Here is a 19,482-nt window from a genome sequence, read left to right on the forward strand (position 1 = left end):
AAACAGCGTACTGTAACAGCAATTCAATTATTGGCGCCGTATCTTTCATGTTACTCCCGATTGGCAAGCTACATGATTTTTAATGAGTATTCGAGTTTTGCTAGTAACTTCACTTGGAAATCGCGCCTTAAACTAAGTTAGTTGGTTATTTGAACACAGAAACAACATGGGAGCTATTTGATTAAGATGCTTTCATAGAGAACCTTTGTAAGGAGAACATAGAAAACTATGAAAACCAACCATGCAGCCTGGGTTAGACTTAGCAACAAACAATTAGTATTTAACAATCTTCAAATGCTAGGCAACTGATGAGGCTCCAAGTAAATCTCCAATTTAATATTTTATTTGTAAATATTTAAAAAATATTGTTGTATTCTTAGACACAAAAAGCAGAATTTAAGTTTTGTTAATTCGTTAGTTAACTACCAATCCGTAGTGCAAATGAATATTCAATTTCTTTTGCAATAATTGTATTCACTTAATATTTTTGGAATATGAGCTAAAGAAGGTATGTTCTCGCAAGATTAAAGAAGTGTTTAAATCCAGTGATATTAGGTTTGTCTTACAAGCTCAGAATCAAAATGATTCTGCAATTGCCGAGTAGTTGACTTGTAAACTTGTAAATGGCTCTGAATTACGCAGATGACTTTTAATCTTACGTTATTCAGTCAGAAAACGTATTCCAAATGTTTTGCATTGCATGACAATCCATCTTTTCATTATTCAATAACCAGTCGGAGAACCGCTTGTGTTCCGAAAATAAGTATGTGTACTCAATCGTCCTGCATGTTCTTCAAATTTGTCTTCTTGTGATTTTTTTTTCTTTCCCAAAAACTAAAGTTGCCTCTCAAAGGAAATTTTTTGACATTGAAGAGACAAAAGGAGTATGACATCTAATTTTAGAGGCATGTCATAAACAGATCTCTACAAGTCTTCTCTTCCATTACATGTTGTGCAGTCAGACAAAAAGTTGCATCAGCGCAAATTCTATAATCTTTTTTTATAACACTGTGATTACATTATTAACATACAGTGAATATATACTAAATCTTTTACTTCAGCTTAAGTAATTCGGAATTTTTGACGGAATTGTTGTCGGAACTAGGACTTAGAAGATACGTCAAATTAAATATTTCGATAACCCAATAAATTCAAGGTCGAAGTTTCAATATTTGATTTTCGGAGGGAGGGGAAATTTTTTCAGTTTTGGTCCATTACCCTAAGTATATTTGCTTCGATTCTTTATTTTTCTATAAAAGCAAAAAATTTACGCATGGTATACATATAACGCATAGCTTCAAATTAAAATTTAATAATAAACAGAGTAGCTATAATTAAAGTTCCACATTGAAACTGTCATAAAAGGAAAACTACTGGATCAAATGTTATCAAATTTGGTAATCGTGTAAAGGAGGTCATGGGAATTTATTTTCCGCGAAAAAAGGAAGTTCGAAACCTCACCACCAGGGAAAAATGGCGCTGTATACAATATTGTTAAACGAAATATGGGTCGGAATCTAACTTAACCTTTTGTTACACGAGTTTAATATGTTGTATATCCTTAAGAAACTTTGAATTAAGCAATATATCATTTAAAGGCGTTAAATTCGATAAACGTCGAGTGCGCCATCCGTGTAAGTGAGAAATTCGTCCGTGAAAACCACGAGTTAGCGATTAGAAAATGTGAAATCGCAAATCATTCGCACAAGTGCGTACAATCTGGAAAACATTTTCTGACAGATCGCTAATTTGTAATTTTTGAACCCTGAATTCGGCTCTAAAACATGAAGACACTGATTCAAAACGCTTTTAATCGATTTGGGCGAAAAAAGTCCCTCATGCTATCTACCTAGTTCCATTGCATTCTCCTACTGCATTCGATTGCATAGCAGTCATTCCACACCGTTTAGTGTTGAATGACAGCTAGTTTTATAATTGAACCATTTTTCTCTGAAGAGCAGTCGACAGCTGGAACACTGTGATTGCAGCTCACTTAGAGGCAATGTTAAAATGTTTCGTGATACATGAACTGCAGTAACGTGGCATTTTAGATACTACGATTTTTACGCATAGCTGGGCCTAACCTCACGTGTGTCGCACAGTTACTTAGGCAACATTTCACGAATGAACGTCTTATAGGCCAACACTTCCCCTCTTCCCACCAGACCTTAACCTCTGTGACTTTTGGCTATGGGGTTATCTCAAAAGCACTGTTTATGGTGATAATCTAAACAGTTTGGCAGAAATGAAAAATGTGATACACTGACATGCCCGTAGCATTCCTCCTGATATGCTAAGAGCTGCTGTTGAGAATGCTGTAACAGGATTTAACTTGCTTTCAGAAAATGTTGGACGCTACATTGAGCATACTTTGTAACACGTTTCGGAAACTATTAAACACATTTTAAACAGATGTTTTCATGTCTTATTTCATTTAACAATATTGTATACAGCGCCATTTTCGCCCTGGTGGTGAATTTTTGAACTCCTTTTTTTTTTCCGCAGAAAATAAATTCCCATAACCTCCTTTACACGATTCCCAAGTTTGATAACATTTAGTCCGGTAGTTTTCCTTTTATGACCATTTCAAATTGGAATTTTAATTATAACCACCATGTAAATTTAAAAGTTTGACAGTTTGGTTCATGTCTCAGCTTTAAAAAAATATATATAAATATAATCTTTTATATTAATCCTCTTAATTTTTTTCTCGCGTTATAGACTGTATAAAAAAAACATGATCTTTAATATGATTTAGATTGTTTCAGCCGATATAAGAATCAGGTTACTCGGTGGTACAGAATAAACCCTGCTGGACTGTTTTATTTCTTTGTCATTTAGCAAAAATCTTTTAATTAAAATATTTATCCTTTGGACTTCGCTTTATTTATAGTTAAAATGACTAGAAAATGAAAAGCTGTCATCGGCTGAAACGCAATTCATGTAATTCATATTTTAAAAATTTGAGAAGAATGCAAAGTTATGGGAGTCTAGCAATCGAAAAATCTAAATTTTCTTGTGTGAGCACTGAAAATAACTGTAGAAGGAAAGAAGAAAATTAAGGAGAAAAGTAAGCAAAAATTTGCTGGGAAATTTGGCTGTCAGACATACCAAGGTGTTTCAAAAAGTTGGACGCTTTTGAATATACTTTCAGTATACTTCAAAGAATTTAGGTGCTCAAAGAGAAAACACTTGGACGAGTACACCAGCAAATACCATCAATTGAGTTTGTGTTAACAGAAAAGATACAAACGATATCATTGCAGATTAAAGTGAAGAGCGACTGGTTTTAGACTACATTGTTGTATAAATTTAAATTACGTTATAGAACATCATATCGTATCATAAATGGAGAATCCCATGATTTTCTCATTCGAATTATTTGAAGATTCAGGAGATTATCCAGTGATGTATGTGGATGTAACCTAAAGAGGTTTTTTTTTCCTCCTGGTGAAACAGCGACCGAGTGGTAAAGTCGCTGAACGCTGGTAGTTCGGTCCGAGGTTCGAACCCCGTGAACGGGCTGGCTGCATGGGCGTTTTCGTGGTTTTCCCCATGTGTAACGTGTATGCGAGCCAGTTTCCCTTAGAAAGTCCTCCACGAAGGCATCCCTCCCCTTAGGCAGATAGCCCTAGTGTGCTTTGCCCTAATTAAATAAACCAAAACCTCTTGATGAAACCAGTCTTTCCTTTCATCTCATACCTTCAAAATGTTTAGCCTCTAAAGACTGATAAAGGCTCTTTAATTTAGTCCGGTAGTTTTCCTTTTATGACCATTTCAAATTGGAATTTTAATTATAACCACCATGTAAATTTAAAAGTTTGACAGTTTGGTTCATGTCTCAGCTTTAAAAAAATATATATAAATATAATCTTTTATATTAATCCTCTTAATTTTTTTCTCGCGTTATAGACTGTATAAAAAAAACATGATCTTTAATATGATTTAGATTGTTTCAGCCGATATAAGAATCAGGTTACTCGGTGGTACAGAATAAACCCTGCTGGACTGTTTTATTTCTTTGTCATTTAGCAAAAATCTTTTAATTAAAATATTTATCCTTTGGACTTCGCTTTATTTATAGTTAAAATGACTAGAAAATGAAAAGCTGTCATCGGCTGAAACGCAATTCATGTAATTCATATTTTAAAAAATTGAGAAGAATGCAAAGTTATGACCAAATATTGATGAAATGGATTGAATTGGATTATTAAGTTACGTCAAAGCAGGGCTATCTGCCTAAAAAGAAGGATGCCTTTGTGAAGAACTTTCTAAGGGAAACCAGTTGGCATACACGATACACATGAGAAAATCCACGAAAACGCCCATGCAACCAGCCCGTTTACTGGTATTCGAACCCCGGATTGAACTACCAGTGTTCAGAGACTTTACCGCTCGGCCGTTTATGGGCCTTTATGAAATGGAAGGCGATAACTTTATTTAAAATGATTGTCAGAAATATCAAGATATTTCGAAAAGTTGGATGCTTTTTAATATACTTGCGGAATGCCTAAAGAAAAAGAGCAAGAATAAAGTATAATGCCTGAAGAAAAAGAGAAGAAAAAATAAATGTTTGGGTAAAATTTAGTATTTGTATTTTTTTTTTAATTTAAAACTTTTTAATCTTATGATATTTGATTCTTACGATTTCAAAAATAAAATATTTGACTAAAATATGAATAACATTAAGAAACCAAATGTAGGATAAAATTGTGTAAAGCAATGGGCACAATGATAAAACTGTTTAAAGCAGTGTATGCAAGTCATCCTAAGTTAATTATACATCTCTCCTATTTATATATATCTTTTCTGAACGGAACATTGAAAGGCGTGTTAACTGTGCTTTACTGTATTTTCTCTTTTAATAAATGCAACGCATCGTAGTCTGGGATACAAAGTATTCCTCCGAAAGAAACGCAATTCAAATAAATAAAATCAAATTCTTGAAAATTTATATTAATAAATATATTTAAAATGCTCAGTTCGAAGGAATAAATAGAAAATTTTAAAACAATTATCTGAAGAGACAATGCAACACAAACAATTAAAATAAAAGTATAAAAATTTAAAAATTACCTATGACGAAAAATATATATAAAGAAAACTATTTGAAAAAAATAAACGCTGCACCTTTATTTACGCAGTTCGAATAGGTAAATAGAAATTTTTAAAACAGTTATTCGAAAAAAAAAAAAAAAAGCGTGCAACTTAAACAATTAAAATGAAATTCGAAAAAGAAAAAAAAAATACTTAAAATAAAAAGTTATAATTAAAAATATAATATAAAGAATATTATTTGGAAAAAAGGAACGATGGTGACTTTTTTTCCTCTCACGGGAAAGGAAACTAGGTTGCCATATATTAAGAAGTTCGCCAAGTGAAGTATTCTTGGCGCAAACTGACAAAAAAGTGCCAACATAAATTTGTGAATTTCTCCGTAAATTTCGCTCCAAATTTTACAAAATTTCATATTTAGGCTTAATTTGAGTCGTAGAATCCAAATATGTAAAAAAATTGGTATGTTATTTCAGAAAACGTCCGATTTTGTGTCAAAATACCTATGTTAGAATAGTGCTATATATAAATCTAATATATATCCTAAGTCGCGCTTTCGAGACATGAAGAACGCAATTTGAATTTTGTCAATCGGCCCAGTAGATCGGGAGATATAGGACTGTTCCTTTTTTTTTTTTTTTTTTTGAGCAGTGTACATGAGTTTATGAATGCATATTGTTGCGTGTGCGTGAGTACGGGTTCGCAATAGGTTGAGACTTTGGGTTATATTGGTTTTCAGCAGGTAATTATAGCCTGCTCTTACCATTTCCTTATTTAATTCCTTTCTGGGCCTGACAGTGAGGAATCCAGATACAGCGTTTCTCTCTAAGAGGCTCATCTGAAAGGAAAGAAATAGATTGAAATGGCCTTTATTCGGCCTTAAGTAGTTTTCAACCGGCCGCCGGAGATCTTTCTAGTAATTTCTGCTTCTCAAGATTTTTGGAAAGCAAAACGTGTGTGGAATTACTGTCACAGATAACATAGTGATCAATTACATTTGTTCAATTTCAATACAAATTACCGAGATATCCATTTATTAAATACATGTGCCCCTGTATTTTTCCTTTTATGGCATAGCTTTCTCTTAAATTTGTCTCGTGCTGCACTGTGCGAGGAAATGCAAAAATGTTGATTATAATTTACTAAACTAGCTATCTAGATACGAAATTCTTAACAATATGTTCCTCATTCCAGTTATATTTTAATTAACATTTACATATTTAATGAAAAGCAATGGTGTGTTTTTTAAAATGATATGTATATATACTCATATATATTTTATGTTTTTCATTATTTTCTGTATGTGAAAAATCTGTTTTCTGTGCTTTTACTATATGTTTCGAGTAAAGTTATTTACAATAACTTAGCAATACTTACAATAACTTAATAATAACCTAATAAAGTATAATTAGGTATTTTTAAGGTCATTTTAACGGAACATTAATTTTCTGTTAAAAAAGGGCAAAGAAAAATATAAAAATTGTAATTTGTTTATCCGGTAATGATAGGTGCAGTTCATATTACGAGGATGATAGAAAATTTATTTTATTTAAAGCATTTTAATATTTGAAACATAAAATAAAAGCGACGAAATAATAAATAAAATAAAGAAAAAAGGAGTAAAATAATAAAAAAGTAAATATACTGTCTAAGGGACATCAAAATGAGTGTAAAAAGTTTCACGCTTTTCCCAGTTACTTATGAAGAAATTGAGCTTTAAAGTGTGTTATATTTTTGCGATAATCTGATATTTTAAAGGTACCTTGACTCATTAAGATGTTAACATTCATTACACATAACTTGAAGATTTTGTTGAAATCTGTATTCGTGTAGTCCAGTAGAACTGCATTTTACAAAATAAATTAATTATAAACGTCTCTATTGCAAGTTATCGAAAGACAGTCAGGATGTGCTTTGAGCGAAAATGCCAATAAACTACATAAATTGCTATTACCCATCTAGCAATGAATTGTGCAGAAGTGCCCTAGTTTTTCGATTTGTGCCGAATTGTCATGTGCTGAAGTACCACTAAACTACTCTCAAGGTAACATGGTCTGAATATACACAAAATTGCCACGTCCCCTTGACTATCAAAGTTCTGCAGCTTTGTATCAGCCACGGTGGAAAGAAGACTTCTCCTTTTATTCTTTCCTCAGTGGTATAACTTGCATTGAGAGCTTTCTACACGGCCTGCTGAAATGATGTGTATTAAACTATGTTATTAAATGTGCATTTCAATGTACAGTGCTGGCCAAATGTTCCCAGAACGTGATATAAAGTACTTTCTACGCGATGTGCCAAAGCGGTCCGTGTCACAGTTTAAGTCTTGTATTTACTTGTACTTTTCAAAATGCCCCCAACATGTGCTATAAAATACTCTCTACACGATGTGCTTAAGTGGTCAATTTTAGAACCGTATGTTTAGGACCTATATTTCAAGTCTTGTATTTACTTGCACTTTACTTTCTTGTATTTACTTGCACTTTACTTTTTCTTTTTTTTTTTTTTTTTTACTTACGTGCACTTTTTGAAACTGTGCTATACTTTCTACACGATGTGCTTAAATGGTCTGTCTTAGATGATAATGGTCCTATGCTTAGGTCGTATATTTAGGGTCTTATTTACTTGTATTTTTTTAATGTTTCTAGCATGTGATATAATTTATAAACTACATTTTGAATGCATCTGTACAGAGTGTATAAATAAGCTTACGAAAATAATAGAATAAGAAATTATTCTTCATAAATTTCGAATGTTAATTAATTATTTCTCAGTTAATAAATAGAAAAGTTCTTTTCACTGTTGTTTATAGATATTTAAAATAATTTATGTATTATTTACTTAAACCTAAAAATACGTACGTAGATGGCATCATGTTACACAGTAAGAACTATAGATTTCTTACTTGTTTTATTACGTTATTGTGTAAAAAATGAAAGCAAATTTATTTTTACCGAAGCTGAGAAAAGACAATTTTTCATTAAAATTTTCTTTAGAACATCGAGCTGTTCCCGCTTATTTTGTATAATTTAATGAGCTGACTTCATAATTATATTTGGAGTTATAATGTTAATTAACCGCGAAGATTACATTTAAAAGTTAAATTTCTTTCTTTTATCCCAATGCAAGAAAAATTAAAGTTGCACTTTTCTGGAGGCAGTCACTAACGTATTAGACATATTCGTTATTTCTCACTTTCTTTTTAATGCAAATGTTTCATTTGCATTCTGCATTTTTTTCCTTAAAACAGCCGGTGTCATTTCTTAAAAATTTATTTTAAGTAGTTACTTTTGCGTGCTCTAATTCCTTTCAACAGGGATTCTTCCATCATTTCTCCAATGATTTTGAATTTCGAAATACTAGACCAAATGGCCTAGGAATGTACATCTGATACGTTTCATGCATATGATAATGATAATTAGTTAAAAAGCGTGGTTGGAATGAATATGATTACTGTGATGTAACTAAGTAAGGTTTTCGGAATTTATATATTTCTTCTTTAATTGCGGATTTGTTTTTGATATCTGTTGACTTCAATTGTACCAGTAAATCTGAACTCTTAAAAATAAAAAAAAATTCCCAAGAGAAATCAAAGAATTCAAAAATTTTTTGTTCAATTAAAAATAAACAATTCTAAATGAGAGATATAGATTATAAACAGTATTTCTGTGTTCACTCAAAATGTTTTATTTTTTGTATAATCGGGAATAGCTTTAGGTATAAGCAAAAATGTGTTTGATGATTTCTGGATTTTTTTAAAAAACTGATGTATTTGATTCCTTAAATTAAGAATACAGTAGAGATAAGGAAATTATTCTAAAAATTTTAATAAAAGTGTCAGGCATATTATGTTAGTTAACCAATTATTATGATTTCAGCCTTCAGTATAACTTCTCCTTTCCGTAATCCTCACTGAAATGCTAATTAGTGGTTTTATGTTTAAACTGAGTTTTTTAAATATTTAGCTTAGACAGCTACAGCTCTGCCTAAGTTTTTGTCTGGCTTTAGCGTTTTGACGGCTTGAGTTTCAAAATACGCACCGGTAAATACACCTGAAGAGCCAAAAAACTGGTGCACTTGCCGAATGTAGTGTAGGACCTCCGCAACTACTCAGAAGTGCTGTAACACGAGGTGGTATGAACTTGACTAATGTCTCAAGGTCTGATGGGGTGAATTCACACGATGAATCCTGCTGGACAGTCTTAACGTCTATAGTAGTGCGAGGTGGTGGAGATATCTTCTACGCAACACGTTGCAAAGCATCCCAAATATGTCCAATAATGTACATATCTGGGGATCTAGGTTGCCAATGGACGTGTTTAAAGCCAGAAGAGTGTTCCTGGAGCCACTCGATAGCAACTCTCGTCGTGTGGGTTGTCGCACTGTCCTACTGAAGATGTCCAAGTCCGTCCATGCACAGTCGACATGAATGGGCGCCGGTGATCAGATAGAATGCTTATGGGTGTATCACCTGCTAGAATTGTATCTAAATATATCAGGGGGTCCCAGGATCACTCCAAATACAAACGCATACCTTGACAGAGCCTCCGCCAGCTGCAACAGTCCCCTGTTGACATGCAGAGTCAATAAATTCCTGAGGTTGTCTCCATACCCGTACATGTCCATCCACGATACAACTGGAAACGGGACTTGTCAACCCAGGGAAAGTATATTAAGTCATCATCAGTCGAATGGCGGTGTTAGTAGGCCCAGGCAAGGTGTAAAGGGCCATTCACACTGGGATTTATCTGAGCTAAAGGAGTCAGTTCCATGTGGAGCTCTGGTATACTACATGCAGTTCAGATATTTTAACATACTCCGCTATAAGGAGACACTGGTATTGGAGCTTCGTCGGCTGTGTCAGATGTCTCCGTTAGCTCAAATAAACCTCAGTGTGAACGGCCCTTAAAGATTTGTATCTTGCAGTCAACAATGGTATAGGAGTTGACCATCGGCTTCGAAAATTCATATCAGTGATGGTCTGTTGAATAGTTCGCCCGCTGGTGCTAGTTGATACCACAACAAGGAATGTTTGCACGTCTGTCACATTTAATGAATCTCGTCAGTCGTCGTCGGTCCGGTTTCTTCATGAAGAGTTTTTAGCAGCAGCGATGTCGGAGATTTTACGTTGTGCCGGATTCCAGATATTCATGGTTCACTTGTGAAATTATCTTACGTTAAAATCTAAACTTCCTCGCTACCTCGGAGATGCTATGTCTCATCTCCACCGACTATAATGCAACGTTCAAACTCACTTAAATCTTGATAACCTGCCATTGTAATAGCAGTAACCGATCTAACAACTTTGCCAGATACTTGTTTTCTTACAAGGCGCTGCTGATCGTTGCGTGTTACTGAGATTGTTACCATACCTCTGTTATTTGCATACGCAAGTCTACAAAAGTTTTTTTTGCCTCTTCAGTGTATCTCAACCAGTTTAAATAGTTTATTTTATTTACCTTATCTAATTTTGAAATTTAACTTTCTGTTATGTTAATTAAGATATCCTCAAATTCGTTTGTAGTACAAGCTGTGCCTTTCTGTTCAATTTAAGATTAAATAGAGAAATTATTTTCAATTTCCTCTGATTTTTCAATAGTTTCAGACTCAGCAATAAATCGCTATCAGTCCAGTAGCGTCTTCAGGATTGTGACACAAGCTTCTAGATACATCGGAACAAAATAAAGGAAATAAATTAAGAACTCACAAACCTTAAGTAGATTAGTTGCTTCAAATCCGGACTGTTGATGTATCATTGAGAAAAAATTAGAAGCATGAGGTATCAACAGTATGTTTAAAAAGGAGTGGGCAAAATGTTCCAGAAAAAGAAAAATGATACAATATAAATTTACTTAGTAAATAAATACTCGTCATTTGTTTCAAAAGAAGAAAAAAAGATAGTAAGGAACATCTTAAGAATGCGAAAACAGTGATCAAAATAATGGCTTAGTTTAGCTTTTTGAAAGCTGTTGGCCAGTTATTTGAAAGTGATCCATCACTGAAGCAGTAAAAGACAATAAAATGTTTGTACTTTATGGGAACAGATTCACATGTGAGAAATCGCCATGCTCATCAAGATGAGAAATAGCTCAAGTAATTTTCTTCTCTGTGGAAATATATTAGAAGAAGTAAGGAAAATGAATGGCTGTCCAGTTTCCTGAGTATGGTGTAAGTGGGTAAAGGGTAATCCATAACTTCGCATTTTCCGTTGTCAACTAACTGAAGAAATCCATTACATAAAAATAAAAATAAAAATAAAATGGATAGTAAAAATATAGGCATTTATGGAAAAAGATACGGAAAAGGTAGAAGGAATTAGCCCATAAATAACAAAACCATACAGTTCCAAAAATGGATAGCAATAAAAGACCATTTGGAGAAACTAGAGCAGCCGTAGTCCACTAAAACAGAGAGAAAACTTTTTTAAAATTAGAATTCAACAGAAACACTGCCAGCCTAAGTAAACACTAAAACTATCACACACAAAATGCAATTAAGTAAATAGGCAAAAGATGCAATACACATATGTAACTTTTAAATGCATTAAATATTATGTTTGGAATTATGTCAAAAAAGAATATAAATATTGTAACTGAAATAATATGCGAGTGTTATTAGAAAAGTCGAAATAAAAAAATAAGTTATTGCAAGTATGTGAAAAGTATAAATATAATGTCTATAAATTTAATATGATGTATGCATAATGGTAAGAATAAAACATATGTAATGAAGGGCTGTTACAATGGTTGAAAGATAAAAACAAACATATGTAAGCTAGTGGCTATAAAATTCGGTACATTTAAATGACATAAATCTAGGTTTGTGGGGCTAGATTTGGATGTGGGGTCTGGCGCCGCATGATGGTGTGAGCTCAGTGCCTTGATGGCTATAATAAAGTGTTATATACGACTTAGCGTTCTAACGCAGCAGCATTCTAGTACAGCTCACTTGGTGGTGAGTTGTGGTTTTCTTCATGTTTAGGTCTGTTCTGTTTATGTGTGAGAATACAATCCCTTCACATCTTGCACAGAACTTTACAGGTAACGTCAAAGCAAATCGTCAAATAACATAATGATAATTTCAGAGGATATTAGGCATTTCTTCGTCACCAATCAAAATGCACTGGAACTGTGAAGGTAGTTTTCAGAGTATTTGAATTTAACACATAATTTTTCAAACGGATACGACACAGCGATATTGATTAAATGCATGGACGTCGACTGTGTATAATATGTCAACTGTTATTATCTTTTCATTTAAAAGTGTCTTAAGCCACAACTACAAGAAAATCTTATGTGTCTTTTAACTTCCCGAACATAATCATAAACATGCATTTATAACTACCAAAATATTTTAAATGATGTAAATATCCCTATTACGATATTTTAAATTTAAAATATCAATTTTATAAAAGTCATTGAATCTAGTGTATTAATGTTTCTGGATCCTTATATTCATATATAGTCAACGTTTATACTCTTTCTGAGTATAAACGATGACTAGAAAATAAAACAAAATTCAAAATACATTAGACAAAAATTTATACAGATATTTAATTTCAAGATTTTGAATTTTTGTTGCAAAGTTTGAAATTTTCAAGTGTCAAAGAACAATCTTTATTCCTTTCCTTGTTGAATTGGCTCAGTAATAAATTAGGATAGTTCGGCATGTTTATTTTTTTCCATTAAACTCTTTCCAATCGGTACAGAACAAAATCTGTTCTTCTCCGACATCTGAAAAGTCTGTATATAAGAAATTTTGTTGGAATTGATTGTTCCTGCATGCCGACTTGAATGCTACAACGTAAACAGTAACTTACTTAAATGAAGCGATTATTTCTGTCTTGGAGATACCCTTAGGACAGGATTGCAACTACAAGCATCAGTAGCTAAACGCTGAAGCTAAACAAAGGGAAGGAGCATTCTAATAACGGTCCTGCTTGTAGTCGCTTCAAAGGAATGACTGGCATGTCATTTAACAACTTCTGAAACCAATGAACCATGCACTAATGTTATATTGGAAAGCACCAAGTTGAAAAAAAACTGAGACTTTTGGTCAATCTGCAAATGTTTGAATGCACAGGCGTTTCGGGTGACTTCGCTGTGAAAGAGTTAATGTCATTCAGTGGTATTCTTTTGTGATTCACTAGTGTGCAATATTCTTTAATTCATTAATTTAAAATTTTGTTGCATTTTGATACACTGAAGCATTTTTGTATCAGTAATTTATTAGCTTTCAAATTAAATATATGTTAATAATAGCCACATGTAATTTTAGTACTTAAGGATCATGATCTAACTGTAATAAATTAGGATAGTTCGGGGTGTTTTTGTTTTCCATTGAACTCTTTCCAATCGGTAGTAAACATTAATTGGACTACAAATGCCTTTCATTTTTAATTTATGCATTTAATGCTACGAGTTGGCTATGTGCTAGTATTTAAGCCTGATACTATACGAATTCTATCAGATTCTAAGAGTAAGATCTCCTATTGTATAAAACTTTCATTGGTCAAGCTCTTATGACAGTTTGCATATTAATGATTGTAGTTAATATATTAGCATTAAAATACTTTTCTAAATTAATATTTGATTATACTTCGATCTTCGATTTGTGGACTATTTCTGAAGTTTTAAAAAAACATGTTCTATAAACCTGAATATTTCGGTCAGTTCTTGTCGTATGTACGTAAACCACATCTGTTTAATTTTAAAATGAGTGAATATAAACGTAGGAACTGACAGAGTATAAAGACTATGGGACCAGAAAAACCGTAAAAAGATCTAAATGCCTTAAAATTTATTAAATTATTGTGTTGAAATGAAAAAAATATGAATATTTGGATTATTTGAAGTACTTTGTAATAGGAAGCACATATCTAACAACCGACGGTTAAATGTAAACTGCATAACGAATTTTAGGAAACACTACATAGTATTCAATTAAATATGCAAAACGTAAGCGTCAAATTATGTTTTGTGGCTATTTAGAAGTTACTTCAACACTTCTCAGCCTTTCAGTATTTTAAGTCACAATTTTCATCGCGCCCTATATCACATATAATAACAGCGTATACAATTAAACGTATTTTGACGTTATATTTAAAACGTATTTTGACGCTAAAGCTAATCTTATTTACCAGCCTTACAAATTACCAAGAAAAAGTTAATTCTTTAATGTTTGACAACACAGATACGCTGCATTAATGAAACCAGAATCGTTACCTCTCAATACCTCCCTGCCTTCCGTCTACAGTATCGGACATTCTCGCGAAACCACGAGAAGTTCGTATTTGTTTTGAACATTTTGAAATGTTTGCCCGACCACGAAGCTAAAAATTTTGCACCTCGTTCAGTTCTAGCCAGTCTCAGGCAAGTCGATCTTTCTGTTGCTGTCGAATGTATTCTGAATCTGTATTTTGTAATTTGCTAGTTAATTGCAATTCGTGGTATTAAATATTCATGGCAATAGATTTATACAGAATCACAGATAAATTATTAAGCAAGCGTAAGCGATTATTAGACGGTTTTCAAACATCAGCAAGTGCACTGACAAGACTTGTTTTGAAAATAAATTCAAGAAAATATTCGCAAGAAGACCTAAATTTTAATTTTATTAGTACTGAAGTAATTGAAGATCAACGTACTCTGACTTTCATTTGCTGAAACATTATTTATCAACAGATATATGAAATCAGATAAACTTAAACGTATTTGGAAATCTTCATAGTGAGTTAAACTCCGAGAATTTTTCGAAATAAATTTAAAATCATACGAGAAGCAAAAATCACTTTTTAAAAAGCTTTGCCGGTAAATAAAAAAGGACTCTACTTGCGTATTACAAAATTTCATATAACATAGCCAGATGTAAAAGACCTCACATCTTAATTTTGCCAAACTATTGCAATCTGAGTCAAATGATGTAGGTGCCCGTCCAGCTGGTGCATAACTGAAGATGTATAGCATGAGCGTTTAAGATATTTACGGGACACATTGTTTTCAATTCAGCTTGCAGGAGACAACAGATGATAATAAAGATGCTCATTTCTTTGCTTATGTCCGATTTTGTAATGGTATGTCATGTCAGCAACAGAAGAACTGCATTTCCGTAAACCACTCGGATTTAAAGTAGCAGACCTTTTGAAGGATTTCATAAACGAGGAAACTTCAGAGAGGAAAACTGCTTCAGAATAAGTGCTCATTCAGTATCTGGAAGATTCCGGAATATATGTAAACAATTTGCAGTGTGCCTGGACATATTGCATGATCCACAGAGGCTTGCAAAGAAATGACTCCTGGTCGGAATATTGTGCTAAGGAAGGTATTAGCTCTACAACATTAGGTGTAGATAAAAATGAGATTCCTAAAATCAGGAATTCTTTCTGCACTTTGTAAAAAACATGGGAGAGGTATAATCAGCGGTATTCTTTACTTGAGAGGCAAGAAGGTTATCAAGTGGGAAAATTTAACAAAGTGTTTATAAATTATGATAGGAAATCGCCATTTTTGCAGAAGAGGAAAACTGAGCGGAAGCCGAGAAGTTTCGAGATTGTTTATTTGTGAAGAGTTTGAGCTGCACAGTCGACATATTCGAGAAATTTAATACCTTCAATCTTCAGTTCAAAGGAGTAAATTCACATATGTTGGATACGAGTGATAAATTTAATGCATTTTGTAGAAAACTGGAATTGGAGATCAAAACTTTAAAACAAACAAAATTGGAAATGTATTTAAATGTGAATGAATGTGTTGACAGTTCCAAGGCTGAAGAACAGCATGTGAAATTGCTTTTAAATCCACTGAAAATCATTTAGCCGTACTGCTATTAAATGTGGATGAATGCGTTAAAAGTTTCAAGGCTGAAGAACAACATGTGGAAGATGCTTTTCAAACCACTGAAAATAATTAAACTACCAAAGAATTAAAAAATATATATTCTTGCTGACGACAACAAGTGGGTTAGGGTTACATTTCAAATTACTCCCGAAATTCTCTCAATTGCCAAAGAAGAAATCTTCATAGATTTTACGGCAGATAGCTAAATCAAAAGAAAATTTAGTAATAAATCACTCTTTGAGTTTTGAGCAGAAGTGGATGATGAATGTTCTGCACCGAAAATATGAGCATTTCTTGGAATACCATTTTTAACTTTTGTGAAATCGGATTTTCTGCAACAGCTGTTATGAAGACAAAACAAAGATCTCAGGTAAATTCAGAAAGATAATTGTTTGTTATAATATTTTAAAGTTGCCTGAGAAAAACTATCTGACCTGACACTTCATACTTTATTACTCATGCATAGTAGAAGTACAGTAGATGAAGTAAGAATAAATAACTTTTCTTTATTGACATTATACCGATAAATAGCTCATAGTATTACAATGAAATAATTTACATAGAAATTAATTGCTTTGCCAATAATTATATATATTAATTTAAAAACTGAAATATATTTAGTTAAAAATAAAATATAAAGCATAAAAAATAATAAAAAAAACTGCACCTATCTTAGTACAATACATTTAGTTAATTATTAAATGCATTGTGCGGCACGGATACAGTCTTACTTGCTTATGCGTTATATCAGTGTATAGAGTCTTTCTCTTTTGATCCACATACACTAGAATAGATCCTATAATGGCCTGGCGAATTCTCTCATAGGCGTGTTTAAATTTACTGACTCAGACAAAGGGTAAAAATAACCCTTTATTAATTCAAAATAGTTAACAGAAAGGCACGGTCTTCGTGCTTTACAAAAACACCGTCAACTTGCGGTGAAAACAAAACGTAGAATATAATGTAAGTCAGACCTAAAATCAATAGTGCAAGATAGCACTTACGTTACGCCTAAGAGGTGGACTCACAAGGAACCTAACCGGCGTGATACTAAAATCTGATAAAGCCAAGAGACTTACTAGCGTAACAGTGACATTCAACGAAACGTGCGCTGGCTAAAGAAAACACGCTCTGAAGAACTCACATATTCACCCGTTTAAATAAGCACTTCTCTTAACTTTAAATTTTTATCCTGGCGAGAGAATGTGAGGGGAAGTTGAGAAGTCTAGAATAGGTATCAAACTTAAAATAAATTTGTTTTGCAAAATACGGAAAACTCTACAAGTGTAAATCTGTATTTATTTTATTTTTTTATTTTTATCATGGCAAAATGCATTTAGTGTGCTTTCCTTTCAGTAAGTGAATCAAATTTTTTTCAATGATATTTTCTTTTCAAAATGCTTGTGCCCCCATTTAATATTAAACTGCATAGTTACTGCTGTGGGCTAGCACCTCCCAACCGGGCTAAGAATGGTTGAGTTACATTATAGACAAAGTTCAGTTTCATACAATAAACCAATTTCAATAAATCTGCAGTTAAGACATCAGTAAACAATTGTCTCTAAAACAAGGCAAGGTGTTAAATAAACATCGAAAAGAAACCTCTGCAGTAAACAACATAGTAAGTATTGTAAAAATGCATAAAATGTAAATAATGTAAACGCTTTAGAAATACTGCATAAAATGCAAATACATAATAAATTTAAGCTTAAGTAAACTTTCCTTAGTTAGACAGAACGTACTAGGAAAAAAAATGAAAAGCAGTTTAATAAAAGAGAAAAACTGAAAAGATTTAGATTTTAATGTCACACCAGAGGGTTCGCTAAGGTTTTTTACTCTGTAGCTAAGCTCTCAGTTTACCAATCTGTTCTTGAACTTCGTCCTTCTAATACTATCAGGACTAGTGTTTCTTTTGACTTGCTTTGGAAACATGAATGGTCCTGAATAGCAACAGGGAGCTTACTCAAGCTATGTTCAAGAATGTGTGAAGTAGACAATACAAGCAGGAAGGGTATACGAAACCCTTTATTTTCTATACTTTACAGGAATTTCCAAAACTCCGGAATGCAGAGACCAACCACTTGTGGTCTGAACGTAAAAATATAAAAACTACTAACTAAAACTCAAACTAACTTTGAATTAGTATACAAGTGCCTAGCACTAAGATTGGCCTTTATTTAAAGAAAGGTACGTATGTAGTACGCCGAGCTGCTAAAACTACGATACGTCTGCAATTATCAAGAGGGCTAAACCACTGGCCTTGAAGGCAACCAGCAACAGAGTGAAAACTCGTAAAACTACAGTGGCAAGCGGCTTGCTTCCAATAACTCCTTCCTCTCTCTTGCTTGGCAAAAAGCCACAACTTAAGTACTTGGCGTTAGCAAAGCAATTTGCATAAATAAGTTAAAGCGTTTAATTCTGGCCGGAAGTAGAAAATAAGAAGTGATAGTTCAGTTCTAAAATAAAATAAACGTTAGTAAAACTTAAGATCCTTACAATACAAGATTTTTTGTCTTTTTAATTTTATTATTAAGCATCACTATCCTCACACTTGCGTAACATAAAATTGGGAATATAACATATGTTGCTTTTAAGTTGCATAGAAAAATAGGAATTATAAACATATGCTGCTTTTAAGTTACATAGAAACATATGAATCTTTATAGAAAGTGTTTGTCGCCGATAGTTTATTGTTGCCACTAAAAAATTAGCTCGGAAATTAACGTTTCCGCAGTTTTTAATTAATATCTCGGCCGATTGAAGTCGTACGAAAATGAAAACGGTATCGATGGATATGGAGAATTTTTTGCAATATATGATGTGCGAGGATATGCGTCTTTAATTTCAACTCGATGCCATTCCGTAGGTATTCGAGAAAAAAGAATTTGGCACGTCGCCAAATCCCTCTAATAGGGAAAACCCAAGAAAGAAAGTGGAAAATGTAGGGAAAACGTAGGGGGGAATTAGTTTTAATTAATATCTCAGCTAATTAAAGTCCCACGAAGACGCGAATGGTCACAATGGCGTGCCATGGACCTGCAGAATTCAACGGTGTGCTTCGCTAAGCCCGGGAGGCAGCCATTTCGAAGAATATGATGTTACTTCAACCCACATATATATATGCGGCTTAAGTATCTATTTGTCGCCGATAGTTTGTTGGTTGCTTGCGTGACTGTCCTACTAGCCAATGGGGTGAAGTTGCCACGGCGCAGGGATGCCGTTTCAATTGAGATGTAGACATGTATTTTTCCTATAAAACTTGCCTTTGTTATGACCATCAATAAGTCTCGAGACAAAAAGCTTAAGCGTGTTGGCATTTTTTACCTGACCCTGCATTTGGACACGGTCAACTTTATGTTGCCTGTTCAAGAGTTCGTGAAAGAACGGACGTAAAATTAAAAATAATGAATGGTCCTCTGCAAGGCGAGCTTAAAAATGATTGAACGATCTACACAAGAAATGTTGTGTACAAAGAAATCTTTGACATGTGAATTAACATTTTATTATTTAAATCACCTTTATTTATTGAGATAGCGGTGGCTCTTAAGAAATGTACCGCAAGTGGTTTCCTTCATTGCACTCTTCTTAAGCA

This window comes from Stegodyphus dumicola, chromosome 10 (genome assembly GCF_044657685.1).
Source record: "Stegodyphus dumicola isolate Sdum_Otavi_A_Nest chromosome 10, ASM4465768v1".
Classification (NCBI taxonomy): domain Eukaryota; kingdom Metazoa; phylum Arthropoda; class Arachnida; order Araneae; family Eresidae; genus Stegodyphus; species Stegodyphus dumicola.